The sequence below is a fragment of the Protopterus annectens genome, chromosome 12.part0 (genome assembly GCF_019279795.1).
Source record: "Protopterus annectens isolate FY-2018-M chromosome 12.part0, PAN1.0, whole genome shotgun sequence".
NCBI classification, from domain to species: Eukaryota; Metazoa; Chordata; order Ceratodontiformes; family Protopteridae; genus Protopterus; species Protopterus annectens.
In genome coordinates, this window is record NC_056746.1 from 1,092,462,575 (window position 1) to 1,092,480,879 (window position 18,305).

Sequence of the window (18,305 nt, forward strand, 5' to 3'; positions counted from 1 at the left end):
ACGTGTGTAAGGCAATGTAAACATCAGGAAGCCTGTTGCCTAATTTATAAGGCTGTGTGCACGCGTTTTACCATGAATCAGCCAAGTCCAAACCGTGTAAGTATGTGTGCACGCGTTTAAGTCACTGTGAGCGTGCTTATGCTGGTGTGCACATTGCTCCCCCTGAGGAAACAGAGAGGAAAAAGGAAACAACCAGATTACAAGGAAGCTGTCAGAGAATACTGCAGGAGTTAATTGGTGATAACAATTAGAAGCAGGCAATTACACAGGCAGACTAGAAGCCCAACCCAGCACTTAAAACACTGCAAACAGCAGTGCAGGGTGTTTCTCTCAAGAGATACTGCAAGAAAGGAGTAAGCTATCAGAATTGAAAACTGAAAAAGCTGAACTCAGAGCAGAAATGCTAGGGGCTCCCATAGCTGTTATAATCAGGCATAGGCGAATTGCTGAGGGTGGTGACAATGCAGATGCTGACAGACAACCCAGAGTGAGGAGAAGGAGAAGAGTATACAGGCCCAGGGTCACCTACCATGGGTTACATGAGCTGGAGATAGTAGAGCACTACAGAGTGGACAGAGACCTTCTGCAGCAAATTGTTGAGCTGTGCAGGCCACGCCTCACACACAGAACCAACAGAGGGGAACCCATCCCAGTGGAAACCAAGGTATGTGTTGGCCTAAGAATACTAGCAACAGGTACCTTCCAGAGACCAACTGGTGATATGATGGGGATATCACAGGCATCAGCCTCCAGGGTACTGCACCAGTTCCTGGATGCCATGTCAGCACATGTCAGTGATCATGTATATTTCTCTAATGCCCGTGAGGTTATGGCCAGCAATATGCGTCTCTTCCAGCAAATAGCGGGATACCCTGAGGTACTGGGTGCAATAGACTGCACGCACATAAGCATCAAAGCACCAGCTGGTGAGCGGGGTAGAGCCTATATTAACCGCAAGGGATTCCCCTCCATCAACTGCCAGGTCGTGTGTGATGCCCAGGGCATAATAATGAATGTGTGTGCTGGCTGCCCTGGGAGCTACCACGATTCCCACATCTGGCATCTGACGCAGCTGTACCAATCATTTGCCAGTGGGGACTTCCCACACGGACACCTAGTGGGGGATGCAGGTTATGCACTTGAGCCGTGGCTGATGACACCCATCAGAAATGCACACACACCTGAACAGGAACGCCATAATGAGGCACACGCACAAACACGTAATGTCATAGAGCGTGTGTTTGGGCTGCTCAAGTCACGGTTCCGGTGTCTGGACATATCTGGTGGAGCCTTGCAGTACAAACCAACTACATGTACCCAAATGATCATGATATATGCTATGCTACATAATATGATCCTGTGGAAACAGCTGCAGCAGGACCAGCATAGGGCTGGGCCAAACATACCCCCACCATTGCCAAGGCCACCACAGGCAGAGGGTGACTCGGAGGAGGAACAACCTGACCTTGCCCCAGTAGGCAGAAGGAGGCGTGCCCAGTATGCCCTGGCCTTGGCAAAGAGGCAATGCATAGCACATACACTGGCTCAGTAGGAACACTGGGACTGATACCCCCTCCGACTCACTCATATAGTAACAGGGACGCCTAACATGACACAACCTGCTTCCAAACATGTACAGGGAGTGTAGTATGTGCATCCGACAGAGGCAGCCCTGCAGCACCACCTGAGGCATGAATGCCATGTGTTAAGTAATGTAACACCATGTACCATATGCACACCTGAGGACCCTGACTAACATCCACCCTCACCAATCATGAACCACAAAAACACAAACCCACCTTCATAGGTACCACAAGGGATAGGAACCTAGATGTAATGCTACCCAATGCCAGAAGCATAAACAGCAAGATGCGTGCAGTGTAAACGCACACAGTATAGAGAATGTAGATATCAGTGCTGTAATAGAAAACTGGGTCAAAGCCCACATCAGCACCCTAACACTACCAGGTCACACCTCATACAGTGATGTACAGCTGCAAAACATGGAACAAGCTACAAAACGAGGGTGACTAGCAATAAATGTCATGGATAACCACACCCCCATGTTGGTACCACAACAAGAAACAGCATGGATTAGCCATGGTCAAATACCAATGGCTAAAACTGCCTACCACTATATAGCTTGCTGCAGACCACTGTCCTAATAGCAGGAACTGCACCAGGCCTATGTTGGAATACATGAAGATATCAAGCCCCCCAAACCACATTATATTGCTTGACTGAAAATACCTACACATACACCATAGTTTCATAGTTTCATAGTTTACTATTAGGCTGTCTGCCCTAGTGCATTTATAAGCCTAGCCATAGTGATGTGGCTATTGCCACCCCTTATAGTGGTAATAAGTGTACAGAATAGATTCCGAATATTGTGCCTCTGACTTAGTAGTGACACATTATGACCCCTTTACTTAATCAAATTAATTGACTGTGCCTCTGTCTAGTAGTGACACAGGGAGGACCCCTGGGGTAAACCTACGATCTCACATCCACTTGTCCAGATTTCTCTTGAAGAGAGTCAGTGAGGGACTCTGTGTAACATGAACTGGGATTCTGTGCTAGAGTGTGAGAAGCCTCTGAGTTATGAATCTGTCCCCCCCAGCATGTCCTATACATGTATGTGCTGAGGTTCAAATCGTTAGCTCTCATGGTTCTGGTGGATTTGGATTGCTTGCAGTGGAGCATGTCCACCAAATCCTGATTGGACATGGTCTTGTATGTCAGGCATGGGTCACCTGTAAGTAGGCGGTATGTTACTGAATAGAGCTGGATTTTCTTTAGTCTGGAAGCATATGACATGTGTTGTAGACCCTTGATCCTCTTGGTAAGGTACTTTTGGGGTCTCTCCAGTTGTTGCAAGTGCTGGGTGAGGTACATACCAAATGGGGCTTTGTATTCAATCATGGGCCTGATAAGGGAGAAGTATAGGGGTACAATGACCTCCTTTGATCTGGATGGAAAACCCTTCATGATAAGGTGGGCAAGATAGAAAGTCTTTCTAACCACTTTGGCAACATGGGTGTCAAACGAGAGGTCACTATCTACATGGGTCCCCAGGTGTCTGATTTTTTTTCTGTGCTCAGTGGGTTGCTGTCTATGTGTTAATTTGTGGGTACTTTGTTCCTCCCAAAGGGGATGACATTGACTACACATCAGTTGCATTCAGTTTCAGGCCATGATTCCGGCACCAGCTATCTGTTTTTGTGAGGTCATTCTGTAGGCTGATGTATTTACTATGGTGCCTAGGTTGCAGTCATCTGCAAACTGTGTCAGCCACAACCCTCCTATGTTTGCTTTCACATCTGAAAAGTAAATGCCAAATAAGAGGGGTCCCAGGACAGATCCCTGTGGGACACCACTTGTGACTGGCTTTGAATCTGACAAGGCACCTGCAATGTCGACTTTATGGGTTCTTTTTTTAGCCATTTTGCAACCTATCCTGTGACATATGGATTTATATTTCAGCTGCTGAGCTTGTCTATGATGCCTGAGTGGGGTATTGTGTCAAAGGCCTTAGCCAAGTGCAGGTAGGCTGTGTGGACCGCTTAGCCCTCATCAATGGCCCTACTGACAGTTTCAAAATAGTCAACTAGGTTCAAAAGGCAGGATCTGCCCTTTACAAAGCTGAACTGGGTGGGATCAAGAGTCTGTAGGTCACCAATGTCTCTGTTTAAGAGCTCCATAATGACTCTTTCCATAGCTTTGCAGACAAGGCTGGTTAAGCTTGTGTGGTGGTAGTTCCCCGGGTCTGTGGAGGCATCTCCTTTGTGGAGTGGGACCACTGTTGCTGTATGCCAGTGTTCAGGTACATATCCTGTAGCAAGGCTAAGGTTAAATATCATTTTTATATACGGGTTTAGCTCCTCTTGGAGTTCATGTAGCACGCAACTGGGGATACCATCAGGTCCCATTGATGCTGTGTTTTTGTCTTTGCTGAGTGCGGCTCTCACATGGACATCTGAGATGACAGTGAGGTTACATTCAGCTGTGATAACTATCATCTTTTGGGGGTGAGGGAGGGAGAAAATTGCACTGAACCTGTCTGCCAGAATGTTGCCAATATATGTCGGGTCACTGAAATTTATGCTGTTGTGTACCAACTCTGAGCATATCTGAGGGTTCCCACCCAGGTTTCTGACATAACTGAAGAAGGCATTGTGGTTATCTTTATTGTCTTTGGTGATTTTTGTCTCAAAGTTGACCTTGGATGTCTTTATGAGAGAATGTAGCTTTTTACTAGTGCTGATCACAGCTGCCTTCCCTTTAGGAGATTTAGCTCTGTTTTGCATTAGTATCCTTCTTTTGTGATACAGTTCGTTTATGGCTGGGGTCCACCAGACAGGCCACTTTCCCTTGGTGGAGAGGGTCTTGGTTTTATTTGTGATTGCATGGTCCATGCTTTCTTGGAGATGTCCAGAAAGCGTTTGTGAAGGAGTCACCATTGTGTGTTGTGGTTTCCACTGGCCCAGTGGGCTTAAAGGATACCATCTCAGTCTGAAGAAGTGTGAAGTCAGCTTTTGAGAAGTTTGTCACTATACTCTTTGTATTATACTAGCACCGACACATTTGTAGAAAATTTCCCAGAATCCATCAAACAAAATGGACATGCAAAATGTAACACTTCCACAAGAGGGGTAAGCATACTGGATGTGATAATCAGAAATATGTGTACTGGATGTCAAGATGAGAAGTGTATCCCTCACTGGTAAGACCAGACCATAGAGTAATCACACTGTAGTTACACATCCCGACCCCAGTCCCTGGCCAGAATACCACAGTGAAACACATGTATAACGCATAGCTTGCGCCCCTACAAACCAATGTGGAATCCATGAAAGGCCCTGTGCAAGTCCAGAATATGGGACACACTGCAGAACATGTTATACAGGCATTCCATGAACACAGCCAAGAGTGCTTGGTGTCTGCAATCACAAATAACAACAAGACACAATGCCATACACCCAGGCATCTGGCATTCTGGACTCCAGCAATTACTAAACTATTGAAGAGAATGAGGAAGCTACCACATGATAGATTAAACATTAAAAGTGAAGTAATCAGTGATCACTAGTATGGCAATAAAATGTGTCCACACATACAATCCACTAAGGCCAGGCAAAACAAGTAGAATCTGTGAATCCAGAGGCAATGTGACACCTGTCCCAAGTACACACACAACAACAACTCACCCCAATAAATACAAATATATGTGATAGACGCAACCAGGTAGCCAAACCGGAGCCTGAGCACCCCCAAATCAGTACTGTCAAAACTAGTCAGGAGGAGAAGGTAACCACATACACCACAAACCCAGTCCCACATAGACCTACAACGACTGTAAACCAAACACATAGACACAAAAACATTCCCAGAGGCCCTAATTGCAAACACACAACTCCAACACAAGCCTCCAAAGCAGACACCCAATAAAACAACCTCCAGACATAGCACATGCAACACATAGTACACAAAGCTGGTGTGCCAAACAGTCACAGGACAGAAGGAGAAACAACATGCCTGATACAGTTGTAATAGGTGACTCCATAGTGAGACATGCTGCTGTTCCAGGGATGGCTTGCACCTGTTACCCATGGGCGTCTGGATATTGCCTAAGGCTGTTGCAATCTACAGAGATCCTTTTGTAGGCAAGGCTGAAAAGACTAACCCACTACCATAGAAAACAAAACTGGAAAGAAACAGAAGGGTAATGCTGATCAATGCCAGACGTGTAAACCTCAATATGCATGCTCCTGAGGCCCTCCCCAGTATGGAGAACATCGATGTCTGTCCAGTGATAGAAACCTGCTGCAAGCCTCGTGACAGCACACCAGCACTACCAGGTAATACCACATATCATGTGTTATGCCACAAAACCTGGAACAAAACATAAAAGGAGGGTGAGTATCCATATTCAGCACAGACACCTATACGTCCAGTTAACTGACAATGCTTACGTCATTGCAGTCCACCCATGTGCAACTAACCGTAGGCAAGACTGCTGTACAGTCTGTAGCATGCTACAGACCACACTCTCACACACAGGAACCCCACCCTGCTGTCCTGAAGACAGTGGACAGTATGAATGTACCACCAAATACAAAACAAGGTACACACAAATTACCACATAGGTGGTAAACCATTATGTATGGAAGGAGTAATCAGGGACCTAGTGACACAAGTGGACAGTAACCTGTTATGTGACAGTCACATTGCCAATCTGGCTAGGAAGACTGTCTATATTGGACACTGTATCATGAAAGGAGTCACATCTACGTCAACAAAGGTCATTGTGCCCCTATACTGTTCCCTTATCAGACCCATAATGTAGTACAATGCCTCATTTGGGATGTACATTACCTGGCACCTGCAGCAGTTAGAAAGACCTCAAAGGTACCTCACCAAGAGTTAGAAAGGGTCTCAAATATATGTCATATGCTGCCTGGCTGTAGACACCACAGCTGAATGCAGTCACATACAGCCTACACAGAGGCATTGTATGTCTGTTGAACAAGTCCATGTCCAACACAGAAGTAATGGACATGCTCCACCCCAGAAAACTCAAAGCCATTGGAGCTGTGTGAGTCAGAGATGTCAACCTCAACACATAATGAAATAGGATGTGCTGGAGGGACAGATACCTAACCCTGAGGCTCTCCACACCCTGGAACAGAATACCTCTACATGTTAGGCAGAGCCCCTCACTGACACTCTTCAACAGGAAATTGGCAAAATGGATGGATAATTGTAGATGTACACTGGGGGTCTTTACTGTGTCATGTCCAGACAGAGGCACAGCTAAGTAAATCATAAATGGCCATAATATTCACATAGCAAGGGGTGGCAAAAGCCACACACACTGTGGCTAGGCTTACAAATGCCCTAGGGTGGATAGCCTAGTATGAACCTATGAACCTATTATGATACAAATTGTACAGGACACTAAGGATAATCCCAAGGCTGCTGCAACTGATGGTAGGAAGCGTGTTGTGAATTCCCAGATATGCTCTGAATCACACAAATATTACAAACAACATACCAAACACACACACGTATTGCCAACATACATCCTGACAGGTGCAGTGCAAACCCCCCCCCCCATAATGCAAAATATCTTTCCCAGCAGACTGCTGCCTCCCAGACATTATGTCAGCCTTACCAAAGGATATGTACCCAAAGAGCAGTGTATAACAACAGTGGTCATTCTCAAGAAAGGTGTCGCCTGAATGGATACTAAAAACAACCACCACAGAATCCTGAGAAGCTTGGTCTGCACAGCTATGGAAAGGATCAGCATGTACCGCAGACATAAAGATATTGGGGATCTATTGACACCCGACCCTACCCAGTGTGGGTTTATTAAGTGCAGACCCTGCCCCTAAACATGTGTGACTCAGTTGAAACAGTAATTGAGGTCACTGATGAGGGCAATGTGGTCCACACAGCATAGCTAGACCTTGCAAAGTCTTCCATACAATACCCTACGTGTTCAATATAGATATGCTCACCAGCTTATATATACACCCCTATGTCACTAGAGGGGTTGCAAACCAGACCAACGACAGAACTGACATGGTCAGATATGCTGCAGCCATGTCAGACTACAAACCACATATAACAGGTATCCCACAAAGCTTGGTCCTGGGACCTTCCCCATCTGGTATATATGCCCCATAGGTACAGGCCAACATGTAGGGACTGTGCCTGAACATGTTTGCAGAGGACTACAAACTGCCCAACATATCTGACACTCCAGCTGACACAAGCATCCCACAAAAGGGCCACATAGAAACAGACAACTGGTGCCATAGCCATGTCAGCAAGTTAAATGGAGAAAACTGTATAGTCAACCTCTGTGGATATACAGTAAGTGACCACCAATTACCACATAGGTGTTAACCCATTACATACTTAACATGTAATGACAGACCTGGGTACACAAGGTGATAGATATCCTGCATTGGACAAACATGTGGCTGTAGTGTTAACAGAAACAATCCATATACCAACCTAATCATGAATGTTATGACATCTAGATAAGGGGAGGTCATTGTGGTTCTGCAGTTATCCTTCATCAGCGTTACAATTGACTACAACAGCCCCTGTGGGGTGTACCTCAGCAGACACCTCCATCAACTGTAAAGTCCACAACAGTACCTCACCAGGAGTATCAAAGAGCTTGAACAGATGTAACGTGTTGCCTGATTAAACAGAGTGCAACTCCACACACTGCCATGCTGGCCACCCAGACGCAAGCTGTGCCTGATGTAGAAAGCCATGTCCAAGCTGGAATCAATGAACATGCTGCACCTTGTACAATCTGAATGGCAGTGAGCTATGCAAATGAGGGACCTGAACCCCATCACTGACATACATAGGACAAACTGTACTGCATTATCCATAACACAGAAGCCACCCCCACGAATGAGTAAACTATCAGTACAGGTTATCCATAGAGTCACTCGTTGATTCTCCTCAACAGGAATCTTAATGAGTGGATGGGAGATGGTAGGTTTACCCTGGGTATCACTGTTATGTCACGGGTAGACAGAGGCACAGTATACTAAACATGACATATGTCATGGCAAACTACACTTACAATGTGTTGAAGGACAAACACACTCTCTGACTAGCATTAGAAATGGCCTAGGGCACATCGGTAGTGTTTGCCAATGTACACCTATGTTGTGGAATACACTACTGATGTTGGACGAGGCTGTTGTAAGTAGTTAATATATGAACATAATGCAACATGGTCAGATGTGCACAACTGGACCCTAACCAGGCTGTTGTGCTCACTATGGAAATGTAAAGCAGTGATAGGACTAAATGCCAGGATACTGTCCACCACAGTGAAAGTACTGAACCACTACACTATACAGTACTACAGTGTTAGGTCAGTATGAACGGATGTTGACAATTGTATGCAAAGTATCCCATGCAAAACCTGCAGGCACAGTATAATCCCTGTTGTGTTCACACAAAAAGCATTTGGACAGTAACTACACAACATGACACAGAACACACAACCATAAACAGGAGATATTTGTTGAAGTTCACACTCATCCACAAATGTGATGGGCTGCAGAGTTCAACATATGGAAAGCTCACACTGGGCATGCTCACACACTTTGATAAATGAGACATCTTTCACACAACATGCCATGGGAAGGCTGAACTGGGCATGCTCACACACACAGTCCAAATATCAGTTTAGCATTTTGCCACATATATCTGGTATATGTACGTGTTATTCCAGTAACCAACAACATTATAGCAATCTGACCAGTGCTCACACTTAAATGACTACAGAGACATACATGATATAGTGGATTTCCATATGCAAACATCTTCCACAGATACACAAGTTGTTCATACAAACAGGAAATGTTATGGCAATAAAGACCTGCAAACACTGCTATCAGCACCAAATAATGTGCATCTGACAGTTAAACATATGGGTGAAGAGGTCAACACTAGGCTGTTTGCCCTAGGGAATGACAGCTTATCCAGAGAGTGTGTGTGTGGGTGATTGTGGTTGGTCTGTGTGCAAGTCTGTGTGAGGGAAATGTTCCTTTTAGCAACTGGGAAAACACACCACAGGATGCTCATTCCCTTTTCTAAACACTGATGATGTCAGCACCCTATAAGTATATCAGGAGAAAGGAAATCTCCCAGTAATGCGAATAGCACACTCCGCTTATGCGTCCGTCTCTAGTGTCATAACATAGTTAGGTAGGGGTTTGAATCTAGCAAGTGTGAAGGGGAGTTAGTATGTATGAAAGGAACATCCCTTTTGGCAACTGTGAAAACACACCACAGGATGCCCATTCCCCTTTCTAAACACTGATGATGTCAGCACCCTATAAGTATATCAGGAGAAAGAAAATCTCCCAGTAATGCAAATCGCGCGCTCCGCTAATGCGTCCGTCTCTAGTGTCATAACATAGTTAGGTAGGGGTTTGAATCCATCAAGTGTGTGTGAAGGGGGTTTAGTGTGTGTGTGTATGAAAGGAACATCCCTTTTGGCAACTGTGAAAACACACCACAGGATGCCCATTCCCCTTTCTAAACACTGATGATGTCAGCACCCTATAAGTATATCAGGAGAAAAGAAATCTCCCACTAATGTAAATAGCACGCTCTGCTAATGCAGTCCGTCTCTAGTGTCATAACATAGTTAGGTAGGGGTTTGAATCCAGCAAGTGTGAAGGGGGTGTGTATGAAAGAAACATCCCTTTTGGCAACTGTGAAAACACACCACAGGATGCCCATTCCCCTTTCTAAACACTGATGATGTCAGCACCCTATAAGTATATCAGGAGAAAGAAAATCTCCCAGTAATGCAAATAGCACCCTCTGCTAATACGTCCGTCTCTAGTGCCATAACATAATTAGATAGGGGTTTGAATCCAGCAAGTGTGAGTGAAGGGGGGTTAGTGTAAGTATGTATGAAAGGAACATCCCTTTTGGCAACTGTGAAAACACACCACAGGATGCCCATTCCCCTTTCTAAACACTGATGATGTCAGCACCCTATAAGTATATCAGGAGAAAGGAAATTTCTCAGTAATGCGAATAGCACACTCCGCTAATGCATCCGTCTCTAGTGTCATAACATAGTGCAGTAGGGGTTTGAATCCGGCTAGTGTGTGTGTAAGCTTGTATGAAAGGAACTTCCCTTTTGGCAACTGGGAAAACACACTACAGGATGCACATACCCCTTTGTAAACAATAGCACAATTATTTATGGCTTTTGATTCCAGACATGTCATGTGTGTTTTGCTCACACAGAATGCCCATGTGTGCGGGTTGTTTCTCACAATAATGCATGACATCAATTAAACCAGTTATGGCAATGCACACATGATGTATGTGTGTGCCAAATACACATATGTACCTGTGACCTTCAATAGTTACCATGTGTGATGCCTGCCACATGTGAATACATGGTATTTTCACTGGGTAACATTATGACTGTGGTCTTCTGTGCAGGTGCTGCATGTGGGATGTGTATATACAGTGTAAGATGTAGATGCTATCAACCTAGCAGTGAGGGATACACACCTGGTCTGGGGCATATAGTCTACATGTTGTTGATGAACAGGTGCTGCATGTTTTCACCTGTTGTGGGAGTGGTAAGAAGTTGTTCCATAGCAATGCAGTGACTGCATGCTAAGAACCTTTCAGCTAGGGTGTTGTAGCTACAGTAATTCATTAGCATTCAGTAATATGTCAGCATTCCTGGTGAGGGTATGATGCCAACCAAGGTCAGGGTTCTACCAGCCTGTGCCACTTGCTCAGTGAGCCCTTCCATGTTCCCTATCATGTATTCCAGTGAGGGACATCACACGTCAGCTGTAGTGGCATGGACAATGACTGAGTCATATGTGTCCATGCATCTGACTGACCTGTATGCTTGTGTTATGTGGTGGACCATAGTGCCCCATGAGCATATCACTGTGACCTTCACCTTGTCCAGCCTGGTGAGCATGACCTCACTGTACCGGACAATAAAAGTACCTAACACAACTACAGCAGGAGTGCTGTATAGCTGTACAGACTGTGCTTGTTTGGCACACACGATTTGTGTGCTATGTGTTATGCGTGCTGTGTTCAGGCCTAACGTATGCCTGTGTGCCAGCTGCAGAGGTGTCTGCCACTCAGGCAGGATGCCATTCTTAGGCTCCACGAATGGCCCGGTGTGTTCCCGTGCTTGTATTGCTGTCAGTGTAGGTCTACATCAGACTGGTATTGCAGTCACTGTAGTATTTCATGCCACTTGACAGGTTATGCCAGTACTGGGTTCAGAGTGCTTAGTCCACAGTTTGGCTATGTGTTGCCATCTCATACATGTGTTGTACATCCATGGGTAGGGGATAGGGTTGACTGTGTACATGGGGCAGCTGTGACATTACTACATGACTCACATATTCCACAACTGTACCATAGAGGGGACTGACAACTGACCTTTGCACATGCTATCATAGTATTGAGATTGCATTGGTGATTAACAGCACATAGGACCAATGGTGAACAAGATACATAGGTTCATAGGTTCATACTAGGCTATCTGCCCTAGGGCATTTATAAACCTAGCCAGAATGTGTGTGGCTTTCACCATGCATTGTAAATCTATCTTGCTATGCCCTTTTCCAAGGTTAGTATACTGTGCCTCTGTCTAACAATGACACATAAAATTACCCCGGGTAAACCTACAATGTCCCATCCAGTCATTAATATTCCTCTTGAAGACAGTCACTGAGTGACTCTGCCTAACCTGTATTGGGATAATATTCCAGAGTGAAGGGAGCCTCTGAGTTATGAATGTGTCCCTTCAGCATGTCCTATGTATATCACTCCTGAGGTTCAAGTCTTTCCAGCGTGTAGCTTGATGGGATTTGGATATTCTGAGGTGCAGCATGACCATTAAGTCAGGGTTTGACATGGCTTTATATGTCAGGCACAGATTGCCTATGAAGAGGCAGTATGCCACTGAGTAGAGCTGCTGTTTCTTTAACCAGTCAGTATGTGGCATCTGTTTGAGCCCTTTGATCCTCTTGTTGAGGTACTTTTGTGGTCTTTCCAGTTGCTGCAGGTGTCTGGTAAGGTGCATGCCAACAGGGGCATTGTAGTCAATTATGGGCATGATGAGGGATGAATAAAGAGGCACAATGTCCTCCCCTGATCTACATGTGAATCCCTTCATGATGAGGTGGCCTATATAAAATGTTTTTCTAACCACTTTGGCCATGTGGTTGTCAAATGAGAGAATGCTATCAACTTGTGTACCCCAAGGTCCATAATTCCTTCTTCTGTACTTAATGGATTAACACATATGTGGTACTTTGTGGTCACTTTGTTTTTGCCAAAGGGGATGACTATACAGTTTTTGGCATTCAGCTTGAGGCCATGGCTGTGGCACAAGTCGTCTGTTTCTAAGAGGCCCTTTTGGAGGATGTGTGTGTTGGCTGGAAAGTTGATTATGGTGTCCAGTTTGCAGTCATCTGCGACTTGCTCAGCCACAGTCCTTCCATGTTGGCCTGTACCTCTGATAAATATATACTGAACAAGACAGATCCCAGGGCTGAGCCTTGTGGGACACCACTTGTAACTGGTTTTGAGGCTGACATGGCTCCAGCAATTCTAACCATGTGTGTTCTGCCCTTGAGCCACTGTGCAATATCTGTAGTGACATAGGGGTTAATATGTACACTGGTGAGCTTCCCTAGAATGCACAAGTGGGGTATTGTATCAAAGGCTTATGCAAGGTCCAGGTAGGCTGTGTAGACCACCTTCCCCTTGACAGTGGCCTTGGTGACTGTTTCAAAGAAATCAAACAGGTTTGCGAGGCAGGATCTGCCATTAACAAAGCCAAACTGTGTATGATGCAGTGTCTGTAGGTCCCCAATATCTATATTTACGAGGTTCATGATGATCCTTGCCATAGCTTTGCAGACCAAGCTATTCAGACTTATGGGGCGATAGTGTCCAGGATCCGTTAAGGCACCACCTAAATGTAGAGGGACCACTGTTGCTGTACGCCACTCTTTGGCCACATATCGTGTAGTAAGGCTGGGATTGAACAGTAGTGTTATGTCTGGGTGTAGCTCTTCTTGGAGTTCATGTAGGACACAGACTGGGACACTGTCTGGTCCCACTGATGCAGTGTTTATTGCTTTGGAGAGGGCAGCTCTTACCTGAGCATCTGAGATGTCAGGGGGGGGCAGCACTCTGCTGGGAGAAATATTTGCCCTTTTGGTGTGGAGGGGGGTAGAAGTTAGCAGTGAACCCGTCCACTAGGATGTTGGCAATGTCTGTGTGTTTGGTATTTCTTTTGACATTTTGGACTACCTCTGAGCATATCTGGGAATTACCACCCAGGTTCCTAACATAACTAAAGAAAGCCTTGTGATTATCCTCAGTGTCTTGTGGAATTTTCTCTCAAAGATGGCCTTAGACAATCTTATGAGCACCTGTAGTTTTCGTCTAATACTCATCAGTGATGCCTTCACATTTTGTGAGTTTGTTGTATCATTTAGTAGCTTCATCCTTCTATTGTATAGTTTGTTTATGGCTGGTGTCCACCACACAGGACGTCTGCCTTTGGAGGATTGGGTCTTGCTTTTATTTGGGATTGCATGATCCATGCATTCCTGAAGGTGTCCATAGAATGCCTTTATACAGGTATCTGCAGTCTGGTCCATATTTTCAACAGGCCTGGGGGCTTTGAAGGTTTCCACATCATTTATGAGGAGTGTGAACTTGCTTTACATGAGTTGTTGACTGTATTCTTCTGTGCTGGGGGTGGCCTTGGGATGTGAATATCCAGTGAGATTAGTTTATGGTCTGATCTTACCAGTGAGGGATACACTTCTGGTCTGGAGCATAGAGTCCCCATGTTGGTGATGATCAGGTTCAGTATGTTTTCCCCTCTTGTGTGAGTGGTAACAAGTTGTTCCATAGCATTTTGGTATATAAATTCTAGTAATCTTTGGGCTAGGGTGTTGGAGCTACAGTCATGCTCCCAGTCTATGTTTGGGTAGTTTAACTCACCCAATATAATGGTGTATGGACAGACCTACATATTTCCAACTGTTTTCAGGAAGGCCAAGTGTGGTTCTTGTGTTTATGAGGGTGGTCTGTAGCAGGCTATAACCTGGAAGGCAGTTTTACCCATTGTTACTTGCATATGGATAGTCTCTGATGTTTGGTGCTTTGCCACCAACCTGGAGGTGTGGGTGTCTTGGATGAATATCAATACACCCCCTCCTTTTGTGGTTCTGTGCAAGTTTTGGGCCTGAAAAGCATGGTATGAGGTATAACTTGGTAGTGCTGGGGTGCTGTTGGTAGCCCTGAATCCGGTATCTGTTACTGCACAGATAGCGATGTTCTCCATGCTGAGGAATGTTTCGAGTGTGTGCATCATCAGGTTTAGAGTCCTGCAGTGGCATATATGACTGCTCATGTGGACAGATGCCAGGTAAGTCATATGCAAAGTGTCACAGGCAACGTACATGTGAACAGGAAAAACAGTGACATTCTGTCAAGTGAGACATGAACATACATATAGTAAGCTATGCAGATGTCACTAGGAGTCCACAGAAGCTGTGTAACTCTGCATGGCAGGTCGGATCAGTATTCCAGGGTAACTGCAAGGAAACATGCATGCAAACATAGCTACTGTAAGCAGGGCTGCATGTAGTCCATTGTACAACAAACAAGCTGTATCACTTTCAGTAGGTAACACTCCAAATGCTCACCAGCTGACATATGAATACCTATGTCACCAAAGGTGATACTTACCAGACCACGGACAGAAATGACATAGCCAGACACGCTGCATCCCATATGAACACATATCACGAGCAACACAGACCTCACAAAGTCAGAGTTCTTAACAGGCACAGCCCATAAGGCCAAACACAATGTGTGACACACCTATAATAGTGATGCCATAGTCAGACACACTGACGTCCCACTCTCCAGACTGAGCAAGGTGAGGGTTACATTTAGCTACCTGTCGGGTAATAGAATGCGCCACATAACACAAGCACTCAGGTCACTCCACAGCAAGTACAAGTATGAGGCAGTCATTGTCCATGCTGGTGTGAACAACCTGAGATGTACCTCCCTGGACCACATGAAAAGAGACACAGAGGAGCTCTTACATCACCCTCTCAAACTCAGGAATCCCACACAGCCTTCATGAAGACACAGGAGAGTATAGATTGCTCTGCAAACACCATCATACTGGGTGACTTCAACTACCCAAACATAGACTGTGAACATTACTCACGCCACAATACCCAAGCTCTAGGGTTCCCATAGTTCAGAAACTCTTTAGCTATGGAACAAGTAGTCAACATTCCCACAAGAGGGGAAAATATACTAGACCTGATCATCACAAACATGAGTACAAAATGCTCACCACTTAAAGTATATCCCTCATTGTTGCAATCGAACCATATACTAATCACACTGGAGTACTGGATCCCCCACATATGCAAACCTCAAACACATCTATGTGTGTGCGGGAAATGCCCCTATTAGCAACTGTGAAAGTACACTACAGGATGCAGATTCCCCTTTTGAAACACTGATGATGTCAGCACTCTATAACTATATTACCTGAAACAAAGCTCCCCAGTAATTCGTATAGCGCACTCTGCTAATGTGTCTGTCTCTAATGTCATAACATAGTTAGGTAGGGGTTTGAATCCTGCAAAGGGAATGTATGTGAGTTAGTGTGAGTGGGGTTTGTGTATGTGCATAATGCTGCGAGGGAAAAGTGCCTTTTGCCAACTGGGAGAACACACTACAGGGTGCACATCCCTCTTCCTAAACACAAATGATGTCAGCACCCTCTAAGTACAGCATTAGAAAAGATTTCTCCCACTAATGCAAATAGCGCACTCTGCTAATGTGTCTGTCTCTAGTGTCATAACACAGTTAGGTAGGGGTTTGAATCTTGCAAATGGAAAGTATGTGTTTTAGTGTGAGTGGGGTTAGTGTGTGTGCACAATGCTGGGGGTGGGATGTGGCTTTTGCCAAATGGGGCTACGCACTGCAGGGTGCACATTTCCCTTAACACACAGTGATGTTGACAGCACCCTATACAAACAACATGACAACAGACAACTGCCAGTACTCAGTATAGTGCTACATGCTACTGTAACACGCACATGTACCAGAACATACCTAGATAGTGTTATGAAACCTGAATGTGGCAAGTGTGTGGATGTGGGATGTTTCTGTGTGTGCATTTCCGCATGGAAAACATGTTGGATGTGGCAATCAGGGAACCACAGTACCTGATGCACATTACACTTTTAAACTAATGAGGTTGCCTGCACCCTGTGAGTACAGGTAGAGAAGAGGAAATCGGTAGTAATCCAAATAGTGCACTTTTCAAATGTGTACCTGTCATGTGTCGACAGCTACTCATGTAGGGTAATAAATAATGGAAATGGCAGGTGAGCATGTGCATGTGTGGGGGTAGCAGGGTGTGTGTAAATGCATGTGTGACAGAACAGATACATAGCTGAATCTACATAACAGCACATGATGCACATTCCCATAGTCAATGGTAGCATGTGATGGTGTGCAGCTGGTACACTTTGGTAAGTAGTATGGGTGCAGATAACAATTCAGGACATTCATACAGTTACTGCAGCAGGAATGCTGGGATATACACACAATCATAGTGGAACAGTGAACAGTTACCAACATGTTACTACTTATACACATCTATGTAGTCACCCTGTGCATCAGCAACGTGTTTACCTTTTCCTGCATTGATGTTGTAGTATGCAGGAGGTGGCACAGTGTCATCATATGCACAGGGTGTGGGTCAGGTATGCCCAAGCCAGCCACTGGTAACACCAATTGACATGTGTGTGTATGTGTGTTTGTGAGGGGCAGCAGTACAGGGTGGACCACTGTTGGTGCAGTGTGTGTGTGTATGTGTTTGCCCTAGGTGTTAAATTTCTGCATGTGTGTAAGCACTCACACAGTCCCACATAATGGCTGCCATGTACAGGGTTTTGTGTTCAGCCACAGACTGCACCTGTCAGGTCATCCAGATCAGTGTCTGTGGGCACGAACACGGTACCTGTGCCTGGCAGGGGTGCTACGGACCGTATCCTGTACTAACCCAGACTGGGTACTGTCATCGGAAGCAGGTGTGTGTTGACTGGACACAGTTCTCTGTTGGGACTGTCCAGAGCCATGTGCACGTGGTCTCCTGGGGCATCCTGATGACAGCACTAACCCAGCATTGCTGGGGCTGCTGCTGGCACTTGAGGTGCGTGAGTGGGCCTGTTGTCGTCTGCGGTAACTGCCAGCTGGTGCTGTTGCTGGCATACGGCCACGTCGACGCCACAAACGCACACCATCGCCCTGGCCCATGGACATCTGGTTGTGGAGCAGCTGTTGTATGTCCCCACAATGTCTGTCAACGACATCTGTGAAATTACGAATAGCATTCGCAATGTCACGCATGCCATCTTTCATGGCTGTGCGACATGCTGTCAGCTCCCTCAGACCCTGTCTGGTGTACCTTTCCATACGCGCCTGTGCCTGCATAACAGTCCAAAACATAGTGGAGGTTGACATACCTCCTTGGGCACGTCGGCCAGAGGCAGTACAGCCACAGATGCCCCCACGAGAACCCATGGGCGACTGTCTGCGTGGTACCATTGGAGGACCCTGCTCATGGCTGCTTTGTGGGGATGCATGTACCACAGGTACCACATTACCCTGATCTATGCCCAATGCATACTGTC

At 45.6% G+C, this 18,305-nt stretch overlaps 1 protein-coding gene across 1 annotated transcript in view; it reads right to left on the reverse strand.

Annotated features, from left to right (window-relative positions):
- Window positions 1-18,305, reverse strand: part of L3MBTL1 (L3MBTL histone methyl-lysine binding protein 1) — a 2,277,156-nt gene that overhangs the window by 493,400 nt on the left and 1,765,451 nt on the right. The gene's annotated exons all lie outside the window — the stretch shown is intronic.